The sequence below is a fragment of the Asterias amurensis genome, chromosome 22 (genome assembly GCF_032118995.1).
Source record: "Asterias amurensis chromosome 22, ASM3211899v1".
Lineage (NCBI taxonomy): Eukaryota > Metazoa > Echinodermata > Asteroidea > Forcipulatida > Asteriidae > Asterias > Asterias amurensis.
Window position 1 is genome coordinate 6512889 of NC_092669.1, and position 14948 is coordinate 6527836.

At 41.1% G+C, this 14948-nt stretch overlaps 1 long non-coding RNA gene across 1 annotated transcript; it reads right to left on the reverse strand.

The window, feature by feature from the left end:
- Positions 1-11530: 11530 nt before the first annotated feature.
- Positions 11531-14036, reverse strand: LOC139953791 (uncharacterized). The gene is made up of 4 exons (XR_011788012.1): positions 13406-14036; positions 12832-12935; positions 12328-12458; positions 11531-12137 (listed from the first exon to the last, which is right to left on the reverse strand). It is a non-coding gene; the product is annotated as an uncharacterized lncRNA (long non-coding RNA).
- Positions 14037-14948: the final 912 nt, after the last annotated feature.

A 14948-nucleotide genomic window follows, 5' to 3' on the forward strand; every position in this document is an offset into this window, starting at 1 on the left:
CACCCCGAAAAGCCGAATTAGCGTGATTACTTCTTGAAGATACCCCACCCGAGTGTGCCGGTGCAAATTTGAACTCCGTCACTGTTATATTTTGGCGGTAATCGACGATTTTTGGTCAAATTATGACGTCACTTTTGCAACAAAAAGTTGTAATTCCCAAGGTTTTGCGAATTTTGCATGACTCCACACAGGAAAGTTGTTCAGGATGCTCAACTTGGTCGATTTGTACCGTCAAAACGCGATTTCCAGAGTTGACTATTAAAAAAACAAGATGGCCGCTCTTCCCTTTTCCCTACCGGGGGAATAAACTTTTAAATTTTGGAGCCACCCCGAAAAGCCGAATTAGCGTGATTACTTCTTGAAAATACCCCACCCGAGTGTGCCGGTGCAAATTTGAACTCCGTCACTGTTATATTTTGGCGGTAATCGACGATTTTTGGTCAAATTATGACGTCACTTTTGCAACAAACAATTGTAATTCCCAAGGTTTTGCGAATTTTGCATGACTCCACACACGAAAGCTGTTCAGGATGCTCAACTTGGTCGATTTGTACCGTCAAAACGCGATTTCCAGAGTTGACTATTAGAAAAACAAGATGGCCGCTCTTCCCTATCCCTACCGGGGGAATAAACTTTTAAATTTTGAAGCCAACCCGATAAGCCGAATTAGCGTGATTACTTCTTGAAGATACCCCACCCGAGTGTGCCGGTGCAAATTTGAACTCCGTCACTGTTATATTTTGGCGGTAATCGAAGATTATTGGTCAAATTATGACGTCACTTTTGCAACAAAAAGTTGTAATTCCCAATGTTTTGCGAATTTTGCATGACTCCACACAGGAAAGCTGTTCAGGATGCTCAACTTGGTCGATTTGTACCGTCAAAACGCGATTTCCAGAGTTGACTATTAGAAAAACAAGATGTTCGCTCTTCCCTTTTCCCTACCGGGGGAATAAACTTTTTAATTTTCGAGCCACCCCGAAAAGCCGAATTAGCGTGATTACTTCTTGCGGATACCCACCCGAGTGTGCCGGTTCAAATTTGAACTCCGTCACTGTTATATTTTGGCGAAAACCGACGATTTTTGGTCAAATTATGACGTCACTTTTGCAACAAAAAGTTGTAATTCCCAAGGTTTTGCGAATTTTGCATGACTCCACACAGGAAAGTTGTTCAGAATGCTCAACTTGGTCGATTTGCACCGTCAAAACGCGATTTCCAGAGTTGACTATTAGAAAAACAAGATGGCCGCTCTTCCCTTTTCCCTACCGGGGGAATAAACTTTTAAATTTTGGAGCCACCCCGATAAGCCGAATTAGCGTGATTACTTCTTGAAGATACCCTACCCGAGTGTGCCGGTGCAAATTTGAACTCCGTCACTGTTATATTTTGGCGGTAATCGACGATTATTGGTCAAATTATGACGTCACTTTTGCAACAAAAAGTTGTAATTCCCAAGGTTTTGCGAATTTTGCATGACTCCACACAGGAAAGCTGTTCAGGATGCTCAACTTGGTCGATTTGTACCGTCAAAACGCGATTTCCAGAGTTGACTATTACAAAAACAAGATGGCCGCTCTTCCCTTTTCCCTACCGGGGGAATCAACTTTTTAATTTTGGAGCCACCCCGAAAAGCCGAATTAGCGTGATTACTTCTTGCGGATACCCCACCCGAGAGTGCCGGTACAAATTTGAACTCCGTCACTGTTATATTTTGGCGGTAATCGACGATTTTTGGTCAAATTATGACGTCACTTTTGCAACAAAAAATTGTAATTCCAAAGGTTTTGCGAATTTTGCATGACTCCACACAGGAAAGTTGTTCAGAATGCTCAACTTGGTCGATTTGCACCGTCAAAACGCGATTTCCAGAGTTGACTATTAGAAAAACAAGATGGCCGCTCTTCCCTTTTCCCTAACCGGGGAATAAAATTTTAATTTTCGAGCAACCCCGAAAAGCCGAATTAGCGTGATTACTTCTTGCGGATACCCCACCCGAGTGTGCCGGTGCAAATTTGAACTCCGTCATTGTTATATTTTGGCGGTAATCGACGATTATTGGTCAAATTATGACGTCACGTTTGCAACAAAAAGTTGTAATTCCCAAGGTTTTGTAATTTTGCATGACTCCACACAGGAAAGCTGTTCAGGATGCTCAACTTGGTCGATTTGTACCGTCAAAACGCGATATCCAGAGTTGACTATTAGAAAAACAAGATGGCCGCTCTTCCCTATCCCTACCGGGGGAATAAACTTTTAAAATTTGAAGCCAACCCGATAAGCCGAATTAGCGTGATTACTTCTTGAAGATACCCCACCCGAGTGTGCCGGTGCAAATTTGAACTCCGTCACTGTTATATTTTGGCGGTAATCGAAGATTATTGGTCAAATTATGACGTCACTTTTGCAACAAAAAGTTGTAATTCCCAATGTTTTGCGAATTTTGCATGACTCCACACAGGAAAGCTGTTCAGGATGCTCAACTTGGTCGATTTGTACCGTCAAAACGCGATTTCCAGAGTTGACTATTAGAAAAACAAGATGTTCGCTCTTCCCTTTTCCCTACCGGGGGAATAAACTTTTTAATTTTCGAGCCACCCCGAAAAGCCGAATTAGCGTGATTACTTCTTGCGGATACCCACCCGAGTGTGCCGGTTCAAATTTGAACTCCGTCACTGTTATATTTTGGCGAAAACCGACGATTTTTGGTCAAATTATGACGTCACTTTTGCAACAAAAAGTTGTAATTCCCAAGGTTTTGCGAATTTTGCATGACTCCACACAGGAAAGTTGTTCAGAATGCTCAACTTGGTCGATTTGCACCGTCAAAACGCGATTTCCAGAGTTGACTATTAGAAAAACAAGATGGCCGCTCTTCCCTTTTCCCTACCGGGGGAATAAACTTTTAAATTTTGGAGCCACCCCGATAAGCCGAATTAGCGTGATTACTTCTTGAAGATACCCCACCCGAGTGTGCCGGTGCAAATTTGAACTCCGTCACTGTTATATTTTGGCGGTAATCGACGATTATTGGTCAAATTATGACGTCACTTTTGCAACAAAAAGTTGTAAATCCCAAGGTTTTGCGAATTTTGCATGACTCCACACAGGAAAGTTGTTCAGAATGCTCAACTTGGTCGATTTGCACCGTCAAAACGCGATTTCCAGAGTTGACTATTAGAAAAACAAGACGGCCGCTCTTCCCTTTTCCCTACCGGGGGAATAAACTTTTTAATTTTCGAGCCACCCCGAAAAGCCGAATTAGCGTGATTACTTCTTGAAGATACCCCACCCGAGTGTGCCGGTGCAAATTTGAACTCCGTCACTGTTATATTTTGGCGGTAATCGACGATTTTTGGTCAAATTATGACGTCACTTTTGCAACAAAAAGTTGTAATTCCCAAGGTTTTGCGAATTTTGCATGACTCCACACAGGAAAGTTGTTCAGGATGCTCAACTTGGTCGATTTGTACCGTCAAAACGCGATTTCCAGAGTTGACTATTAAAAAAACAAGATGGCCGCTCTTCCCTTTTCCCTACCGGGGGAATAAACTTTTAAATTTTGGAGCCACCCCGAAAAGCCGAATTAGCGTGATTACTTCTTGAAAATACCCCACCCGAGTGTGCCGGTGCAAATTTGAACTCCGTCACTGTTATATTTTGGCGGTAATCGACGATTTTTGGTCAAATTATGACGTCACTTTTGCAACAAAAAGTTGGAATTCCCAAGGTTTTGCGAATTTTGCATGACTCCACACAGGAAAGTTGTTCAGGATGCTCAACTTGGTCGATTTGTACCGTCAAAACGCGATTTCCAGAGTTGACTATTAAAAAAACAAGATGGCCGCTCTTCCCTTTTCCCTACCGGGGGAATAAACTTTTAAATTTTGGAGCCACCCCGAAAAGCCGAATTAGCGTGATTACTTCTTGAAAATACCCCACCCGAGTGTGCCGGTGCAAATTTGAACTCCGTCACTGTTATATTTTGGCGGTAATCGACGATTATTGGTCAAATTATGACGTCACTTTTGCAACAAAAAGTTGTAATTCCCAAGGTTTTGCGAATTTTGCATGACTCCACACACGAAAGCTGTTCAGGATGCTCAACTTGGTCGATTTGTACCGTCAAAACGCGATTTCCAGAGTTGACTATTAGAAAAACAAGATGGCCGCTCTTCCCTATCCCTACCGGGGGAATAAACTTTTTAATTTTCGAGCCACCCCGAAAAGCCGAATTAGCGTGATTACTTCTTGCGGATACCCCACCCGAGTGTGCCGGTGCAAATTTGAACTCCGTCACTGTTATATTTTGGCGGTAATCGACGATTATTGGTCAAATTATGACGTCACTTTTGCAACAAAAAGTTGTAATTCCCAAGGTTTTGCGAATTTTGCATGACTCCACACACGAAAGCTTTTCAGGATGCTCAACTTGGTCGATTTGTACCGTCAAAACGCGATTTCCAGAGTTGACTATTAGAAAAACAAGATGGCCGCTCTTCCCTATCCCTACCGGGGGAATAAACTTTTTAATTTTCGAGCCACCCCGAAAAGCCGAATTAGCGTGATTACTTCTTGCGGATACCCCACACGAGTGTGCCGGTGCAAATTTGAACTCCGTCACTGTTATATTTTGGCGGTAATCGACGATTTTTGGTCAAATTATGACGTCACTTTTGCAACAAAAAATTGTAATTCCCAAGGTTTTGCGAATTTTGCATGACTCCACACAGGAAAGTTGTTCAGAATGCTCAACTTGGTCGATTTGCACCGTCAAAACGCGATTTCCAGAGTTGACTATTAGAAAAACAAGATGGCCGCTCTTCCCTTTTCCCTAACCGGGGAATAAAATTTTAATTTTCGAGCCACCCCGAAAAGCCGAATTAGCGTGATTACTTCTTGCGGATACCCCACACGAGTGTGCCGGTGCAAATTTGAACTCCGTCACTGTTATATTTTGGCGGTAATCGACGATTTTTGGTCAAATTATGACGTCACTTTTGCAACAAAAAATTGTAATTCCCAAGGTTTTGCGAATTTTGCATGACTCCACACAGGAAAGTTGTTCAGAATGCTCAACTTGGTCGATTTGCACCGTCAAAACGCGATTTCCAGAGTTGACTATTAGAAAAACAAGACGGCCGCTCTTCCCTTTTCCCTACCGGGGGAATAAACTTTTTAATTTTCGAGCCACCCCGAAAAGCCGAATTAGCGTGATTACTTCTTGCGGATACCCCACACGAGTGTGCCGGTGCAAATTTGAACTCCGTCACTGTTATATTTTGGCGGTAATCGACGATTTTTGGTCAAATTATGACGTCACTTTTGCAACAAAAAATTGTAATTCCCAAGGTTTTGCGAATTTTGCATGACTCCACACAGGAAAGTTGTTCAGAATGCTCAACTTGGTCGATTTGCACCGTCAAAACGCGATTTCCAGAGTTGACTATTAGAAAAACAAGATGGCCGCTCTTCCCTTTTCCCTACCGGGGGAATAAACTTTTAAATTTATCGAGTGTGCCGGTTCAAATTTGAACTCCGTCACTGTTATATTTTGGCGAAAACCGACGATTTTTGGTCAAATTATGACGTCACTTTTGCAACAAAAAGTTGTAATTCCCAAGGTTTTGCGAATTTTGCATGACTCCACACAGGAAAGTTGTTCAGAATGCTCAACTTGGTCGATTTGCACCGTCAAAACGCGATTTCCAGAGTTGACTATTAGAAAAACAAGATGGCCGCTCTTCCCTTTTCCCTACCGGGGGAATAAACTTTTAAATTTTGGAGCCACCCCGATAAGCCGAATTAGCGTGATTACTTCTTGAAGATACCCCACCCGAGTGTGCCGGTGCAAATTTGAACTCCGTCACTGTTATATTTTGGCGGTAATCGACGATTATTGGTCAAATTATGACGTCACTTGTGCACCAAAAAGTTGTAATTCCCAAGGTTTTGCGAATTTTGCATTACTCCACACAGGAAAGTTGTTCAGGATGCTCAACTTGGTCGATTTGTACCGTCAAAACGCGATTTCCAGAGTTGACTATTAGAAAAACAAGATGGCCGCTCTTCCCTTTTCCCTACCGGGGGAATAAACTTTTTAATTTTCGAGCCACCCCGAAAAGCCGAATTAGCGTGATTACTTCTTGAAGATACCCCACCCGAGTGTGCCGGTGCAAATTTGAACTCCGTCACTGTTATATTTTGGCGGTAATCGACGATTTTTGGTCAAATTATGACGTCACTTTTGCAACAAAAAGTTGTAACTCCCAAGGTTTTGCGAATTTTGCATGACTCCACACAGTAAAAGTTGTTCAGAATGCTCAACTTGGTCGATTTGCACCGTCAAAACGCGATTTCCAGAGTTGACTATTACAAAAACAAGATGGCCGCTCTTCCCTTTTCCCTACCGGGGGAATAAACTTTTTAATTTTCGAACAACCCCGAAAAGCCGAATTAGCGTGATTACTTCTTGAGGATACCCCACCCGAGTGTGCCGGTGCAAATTTGAACTCCGTCACTGTTATTTTTTGGCGGTAATCGACGATTTTTTTGTCAAATATGACGTCACTTTTGCAACAAAAAATTGTAATTCCCAAGGTTTTGCGAATTTTGCATGACTCCACACAGGAAAGTTGTTCTGAATGCTCAACTTGGTCGATTTGCACCGTCAAAACGCGATTTCCACAGTTGACTATTAGAAAAACAAGATGGCCGCTCTTCCCTTTTCCCTAACCGGGGGAATAAACTTTTTAATTTTCGAGCCACCCCGAAAAGCCGAATTAGCGTGATTACTTCTTGCGGATACTCCACCCGAGTGTGCCGGTGCAAATTTGAACTCCGTCATTGTTATATTTTGGCGGTAATCGACGATTATTGGTCAAATTTTGACGTCACTTTTGCACCAAAAAGTTATAATTCCCAAGGTTTTGCGAATTTTGCATGACTCCACACAGGAAAGTTGTTCAGGATGCTCAACTTGGTCGATTTGTACCGTCAAAACGCGATTTCCAGAGTTGACTATTAGAAAAACAAGATGGCCGCTCTTCCCTTTTCCTTACCGGGGAATAAACTTTTTAATTTTCGAGCCACCCCGAAAAGCCGAATTAGCGTGATTACTTCTTGAAGATACCCCACCCGAGTGTGCCGGTGCAAATTTGAACTCCGTCATTGTTATATTTTGGCGGTAATCGACGATTTTTGGTCAAATTATGACGTCACTTTTGCACCAAAAAGTTGTAATTCCCAAGGTTTTGCGAATTTTGCAAGACTCCACACAGGAAAGTTGTTCAGAATGCTCAACTTGGTCGATTTGCACCGTCAAAACGCGATTTCCAGAGTTGACTATTAGAAAAACAAGATGGCCGCTCTTCCCTTTTCCCTAACCGGGGAATAAAATTTTAATTTTCGAGCCACCCCGAAAAGCCGAATTAGCGTGATTACTTCTTGAAGATACCCCACCCGAGTGTGCCGGTGCAAATTTGAACTCCGTCACTGTTATATTTTGGCGGTAATCGACGATTTTTGGTCAAATTATGACGTCACTTTTGCAACAAAGTTGTAACTCCCAAGGTTTTGCGAATTTTGCATGACTCCACACAGTAAAAGTTGTTCAGAATGCTCAACTTGGTCGATTTGCACCGTCAAAACGCGATTTCCAGAGTTGACTATTAGAAAAACAAGATGGCCGCTCTTCCCTTTTCCCTACCGGGGGAATAAACTTTTTAATTTTCGAACAACCCCGAAAAGCAGAATTAGCGTGATTACTTCTTGAGGATACCCCACCCGAGTGTGCCGGTGCAAATTTGAACTCCGTCACTGTTATTTTTTGGCGGTAATCGACTATTTTTTTGTCAAATATGACGTCACTTTTGCAACAAAAAATTGCAATTCCCAAGGTTTTGCGAATTTTGCATGACTCCACGCAGGAAAGTTGTTCTGAATGCTCAACTTGGTCGATTTGCACCGTCAAAACGCGATTTCCACAGTTGACTATTAGAAAAACAAGATGGCCGCTCTTCCCTTTTCCCTAACCGGGGGAATAAACTTTTTAATTTTCGAGCCACCCCGAAAAGCCGAATTAGCGTGATTACTTCTTGCGGATACTCCACCCGAGTGTGCCGGTGCAAATTTGAACTCCGTCATTGTTATATTTTGGCGGTAATCGACGATTATTGGTCAAATTTTGACGTCACTTTTGCACCAAAAAGTTGTAATTCCCAAGGTTTTGCGAATTTTGCATGACTCCACACAGGAAAGTTGTTCAGGATGCTCAACTTGGTCGATTTGTACCGTCAAAACGCGATTTCCAGAGTTGACTATTAGAAAAACAAGATGGCCGCTCTTCCCTTTTCCCTACCGGGGGAATAAACTTTTTAATTTTCGAGCCACCCCGAAAAGCCGAATTAGCGTGATTACTTCTTGAACATACCCCACCCGAGTGTGCCGGTGCAAATTTGAACTCCGTCACTGTTATATTTTGGCGGTAATCGACGATTTTTGATCAAATTATGACGTCACTTTTGCACCAAAAAAGTTGTAATTCCCAAGGTTTTGCGAATTTTGCAAGACTCCACACAGGAAAGTTGTTCAGAATGCTCAACTTGGTCGATTTGCACCGTCAAAACGCGCTTTCCAGAGTTGACTATTAGAAAAACAAGATGGCCGCTCTTCCCTTTTCCCTGACCGGGGGAATAAACTTTTTAATTTTCGAGCCACCCCGAAAAGCCGAATTAGCGTGATTACTTCTTGCGGATACCCCACCCGAGTGTGCCGGTGCAAATTTGAACACCATCACTGTTATATTTTGGCGGTAATCGACGATTATCGGTCAAATTATGACGTCACTTTTGCTACAAAAAGTTGTTATTCCCAAGGTTTTGCGAATTTTGCATGACTCCACACAGGAAAGTTGTTCAGGATGCTCAACTTGGTCGATTTGTACCGTCAAAACGCGATTTCCAGAGTTGACTATTAGAAAAACAAGATGGCCGCTCTTCCCTTTTTCCTTCCGGGGGAATAAACTTTTTAATTTTCGAGCCACCCCGAAAAGCCGAATTAGCGTGATTACTTCTTGAGGATAACCCACCCGAGTGTGCCGGTGCAAATTTGAACTCCGTCACTGTTATATTTTGGCGGTAATCGACGATTTTTGGTCAAATTATGACGTCTCTTTTGCAACAAAAAGTTGTAATTCCCAAGGTTTTGCGAATTTTGCATGACTCCACACAGGAAAGCTGTTCAGGATGCTCAACTTGGTCGATTTGCACCGTCAAAACGCGATTTCCAGAGTTGACTATTAGAAAAACAAGATGGCCGCTCTTCCCTTTTCCCTAACCGGGGAATAAAATTTTAATCTTCGAGCAACCCCGAAAAGCCGAATTAGCGTGATTACTTCTTGCGGATACCCCACCCGAGTGTGCTGGTGCAAATTTGAACTCCGTCACTGTTATATTTTGGCGGTAATCGACGATTTTTGGTCAAATTATGACGTCACTTTTTCAACAAAAAGTTGTAATTCCCAAGGTTTTGCGAATTTTGCAAGACTCCACACAGGAAAGTTGTTCAGAATGCTCACGGCTGTTTCACTCCCGTTGCATGTGCGTAAACAAAGTAGGCTAAATGTATTTGTTCGTTTTTTCATACCTCCAATGATGAGCTGGTGGTTAAGAAACAAAATGGCGTCGCTTCCGTTCGTAAACGACGCGGTGGCCATACAAAACAATCCTAATTTAAACCCGTAAACAAACCAATATGTCCTTTCTATAATTGTTTATGTTTGGTAAAGTTAATATTCTTTGAATAAATATAATAAAAGCCGACTATTTTGCGGCGGAAATTATAAAAAACAATTTTTTTTGTGGTTGCCTGCCATCGTTTTAAAGTTTTTCTTTAGTTTTAATTTTCGTTAGAAATTGCACTATAAAAGTGAAACGCCGGTGGTCTGGTAACCAACACTATTATTATTATCTTAACTGTCTTGTATTTTATTCAAACACAGTAAAATTGGTTATGGGACATTGCACAAATTTTCAGAATCAGAGAAAACAAAAACGATTATTTCCTAGTCCGTCATTGTTTTTACCTAATTTCAGACACAAAGTTTTGTTTATTTCACGCTGGTACGCATGTAAACGCGTAGTATCACCGCTCACAAGGCTGTACCGGGTACCAACCCGTGAGCATTTATCCTGCGCATACGTACGTGTACTACTGCTATATCCAGGGCAGTGTACAAACAACGAGTGTGCGAGTTCGTAAAACTTTAACGGATTTAAATTGTAGTTTTCTCCAAAACTAAAGCTCCATTTATTCGCAAACTTGACCAAGTACTAGAAAAATGTACTTTCAATAGCTTCCATTTACTCATGTATTTATATTTTTGTAAATTTAATTTATAATATTTTTTAAAGATGGGACATTAACTCTCGCTGAATGCTAAACCTTCGCCGTTGTTCGCGCTTTTGCAATATTGTACTGGGTCGGTACGACCATGGAGGAATAATTCCTCCATGGTACGACATGTAGATGTCCTTTCACTATGGTGCAAGGGTTGTTAAATTAATTCGTAGTCAATAAATTATGAAAATACACGATTAAAGCTGCTGATCACATACTTAATTAGTTAATCCTCCAAAAACGAAAAAATAACCTACTTCAAGACATGTTTGGGGGTAACCAATTACACACAAAAAATGATGTGGCTCCACACACATTTTATACAGCAATGAGGTAATGTATTGGGAGGTAGTGGCTGCACAGTACACATTTCAGGAATTTGAACATCATTATTACACCAAATCCCCCCCCCCCAACCCTCATATTCTGAATTAAAACAAATACCCTTCAGCACCAGGGGCCAAATGTCATGGCTCTGCTTACCGCTAGCACGGAAGCTTGTGCCTAAAGTACTCTGACGTTAATAGGCCTTCGGCAGTTAGCAGAGCCATGACAATGGGGCTTACGAAAACATGTATTTACGCCCTTGCCTGTGCGCTTGTTTACTCCACAAGGTTATGTACGATTTAGCGTCAAATAATGACCAGCGCAGATTTTTGGTGCATATCAAAGAATGGTAAAGGCAAACGCTAATTTGGCAATTAACAGAACCATGTACTTGAGTATAGAACAACTACCCACTAGCTGTGTAAAGCCCGGTTCATACTTCATGCGAGTGCGAAGCGAATGTTGACGTCACAAATGCACAACGAATAATTCGCAGCAGTTAAACTCTGCTCTACTCACTTGCGAATATCGCTGCGGAAGGAGGGTCGTGACGTCAAATTCACGTCAAATACGCTTCGCATTCGCATTCGCAGGTAGTATGAACCAGGCGTAAAATACACATTGCGCAAGTAAAAATTCCCTGCCACCCTGATGGGACGGACCCCTCCGGAGGTAGATGTCTCCAATACATGGATTTGGATCAAATTGACATGCGACAAGTCTATCTAATAGCCATCTACACTGGAGACCAAGTAAGTTAACTGGACTTGAGGTAAGAAAAAAAACGATTTAATTTAATATCCAATCCATTTTCAAAAACTTGATTTATTTTTCACGTTTAATTTTTAACAAAGTATAAATAAATCACACAATTTGAATGAAACTGCTTCATCTCATTACGCTGAACATTTTTTTTAAACACAAAAGTAACTGTAATCTTAATTGTCACACTAGCTGCAGGAGCATTCAAATTTATTGTGAATAATTGGTGTGCGCTTTGATTGGCATTCCACAATAGTGACATGACGTTCGTTCAAGATAAAGGCTGGCTTTCAGACAAATATTCCGCCACTACAAAATTACGCGTCATGTGATGTGCCTAACTGCACTGGTAGTAAAATTATTACGTGTGAGTAAATAGCTTGGACATGTACGCAAAACAAATCGGCACGTCTTATGATATAGACACAGGGCTTTACTATTACTTACTTCCTTAAATCAATAACTAATCTTTATCAATAACTAATTTTTTTTGTGTACATCAGCCAGCTTATGATGGAAAGACCGACTTCGCCGTGCAATCAGAAGATGGTACACCCAAGGTATCTCAGCCAATGACAGCAGACATGGCTCTAGCAATGATCAGAGAATGCCTCCTTGAGCAGGATTGCCTCGGTAAACTGCAACGGTATCTGTAAATTGAAACAATCAAAATTATCAATGATGGACTACACTGATGACATATATAATAGAAGGATAGATACAAATGTACATTGTAAATAGATAGATAAAAATTTGGATAAAATAAAATGGCCTCGACAGTGAGTGAAATGTATGGGTGGCGAAAAATTCACTTATATCAACAGTCTATTTGGCAGGTACCTTTATCGCTCTGTAAATCTCTCTGACTGGTGATACAAATTGCAGGAGCTGTGCCGACTGCCGAGTATAAATTGAGATCTGAAGCTCACTGTCATAATGAGACGTCATCCAACAGATCATCTACCGGAGGTCTGCATAAACATGGGGAATTAACAAGCAATAAATAACGTAGCAAATTTTGTACTCTTCTTCGAAAAAACATTTTATTTGATCAACATGCATAATAAAAGCATTACAAAAAAATATACACACAACCTAGATTTCCCTTCATTAAAACAAAGTGCAAGTCTGCTGCCGCAGCGTTCCCTCAAATGTAATTTAAGTCGGCTGAGAAGACTGAGACGACCGACTTGAGGTGACCGGTTTACCAGGGACACTGTACTCGTAGAACCATGTATGAGGTTTGTACCGCTATCGTCTCCCTCCACAGAGACGATAGCGGAACCAACCTCAAAGTTCTAAGTAGGAGTAAGGGATCCACACAGTACCTCTCCATCAACTCACCGTAAACGGTTTGAAGCACGCACACACTCTGCGTGACCTTTGGCTTTGGCTTGATAATTGTTGACTCATTCTTGTACCGCATCCTCGATGTGTGCACACTGCATCTAACGATGATAATGACACATTATTTTGTAACAGACATTTGATAAATCTTAAAAAATGTTGTCCTTGGTAATTGGTATTGTCATCAAAGATTCAGAAAGCTTTTATTGCAAACTGAATTTATAAAATTATGTCATAATTATTTGAAAACAAATATCCAAAATTATATGTAAATAAAGGAAGGGGTGCTTGATCCCTGATATGAACTGTATAAGTAAATAATCAATGAATTATGTGTAAATAATGATGTATGTTTTTTAATTGTGGATCTGGTGGTTTGATCATGAGCAATGAGATAAAAAAATAAAGCATGAAACAGCCGTACATACAACTTTTAACGTATACATTCGTGTATGTTCTTTTTCAACCGACGACTGTTTTTCTACAAAGACGTTCTTTGAAAGTGAAACAATGAGGACATATTTTCCACTAAAATATACATAATTTCCATTAATCTCACAACACAACTTACCCAATAATCCAGTGATGTCTCGATAATTGGTTGATAACGATGGATGTAGGCAGGGAATGACTTCAAACGAAGGCATCGCGACGACGAAAAGCCACACGTAAACACATGCACAAACACACTTGTGACGTTAAAAACAAGCCACAAAAGACTTTCAGCCATGGTAAAATGGTGATTTTAAAATCACATTTTTTCGAATACTACCAATGTCCCACAAATGATTACATTCCCAGTGATTACATAATTGTTCAATAGTAAACTGTTTATCATCGTCACCCATGAACCACCGGATCTTTTAAAATATAAACGTTTTTCGAATAGTGGCAAAATAAAGTCAAAAATTTGCGTAGAATCCTTCCGCGTTGTGAATGCACCTGGTAATCTCGTTTATCCATTAATTTTCAAGCCCCTGGGGCTTGAGGACCAGTTATTTATCTGTTTTAAATAATAAAAAAACTATAGATGAATATTCATTGCTTCTTGAGGTCTTTAACCAATAAAAAACCAATCTTATTCATAGCCTCCCACTACGTCAACAATTGTATGTCTACATACCACGCCCATTCCGTTCGCGAATTTGATGCAGTGACGTCATTTCTTCACTAACCACTAGTGGTCAACAGAGGGCGCACTTTATTTGGCAGTGAAACAGCCGTGGCATGCTCAACTTGGTCGATTTGCACCGTCAAAACGCGATTTCCAGAGTTGACTATTAGAAAAACAAGATGGCCGCTCTTCCCTTTTCCCTAACCGGGGAATAAAATTTTAATTTTCGAGCAACCCCGAAAAGCCGAATTAGAGTGATTACTTCTTGCGGATACCCCACCCGAGTGTGCCGGTGCAAATTTGAACTCCGTCATTGTTATATTTTGGCGGTAATCGACGATTATCGGTCAAATTATGACGTCACTTTTGCTACAAAAAGTTGTTATTCCCAAGGTTTTGCGAATTTTGCATGACTCCACACAGGAAAGTTATTCAGGATGCTCAACTTGGTCGATTTGTACCGTCAAAACGCGATTTCCAGAGTTGACTATTAGAAAAACAAGATGGCCGCCTTTTCCCTACCGGGGGAATAAACTTTTTAATTTTCGAGCCACCCCGAAAAGCCGAATTAGCGTGATTACTTCTTGAGGATAACCCACCCGAGTGTGCCGGTGCAAATTTGAACTCCGTCACTGTTATATTTTGGCGGTAATCGACGATTTTTGGTCAAATTATGACGTCTCTTTTGCAACAAAAAGTTGTAATTCCCAAGGTTTTGCGAATTTTGCATGACTCCACACAGAAAAGTTGTTCTGAATGCTCAACTTGGTCGATTTGCACCGTCAAAACGCGCTTTCCAGAGTTGACTATTAGAAAAACAAGATGGCCGCTCTTCCCTTTTCCCTAACCGGGGGAATAAACTTTTTAATTTTCGAGCCACCCCGAAAAGCCGAATTAGCGTGATTACTTCTTGCGGATACCCCACCCGAGTGTGCCGGTGCAAATTTGAACACCATCACTGTTTTATTTTGGCGGTAATCGACGATTATCGGTCAAATTA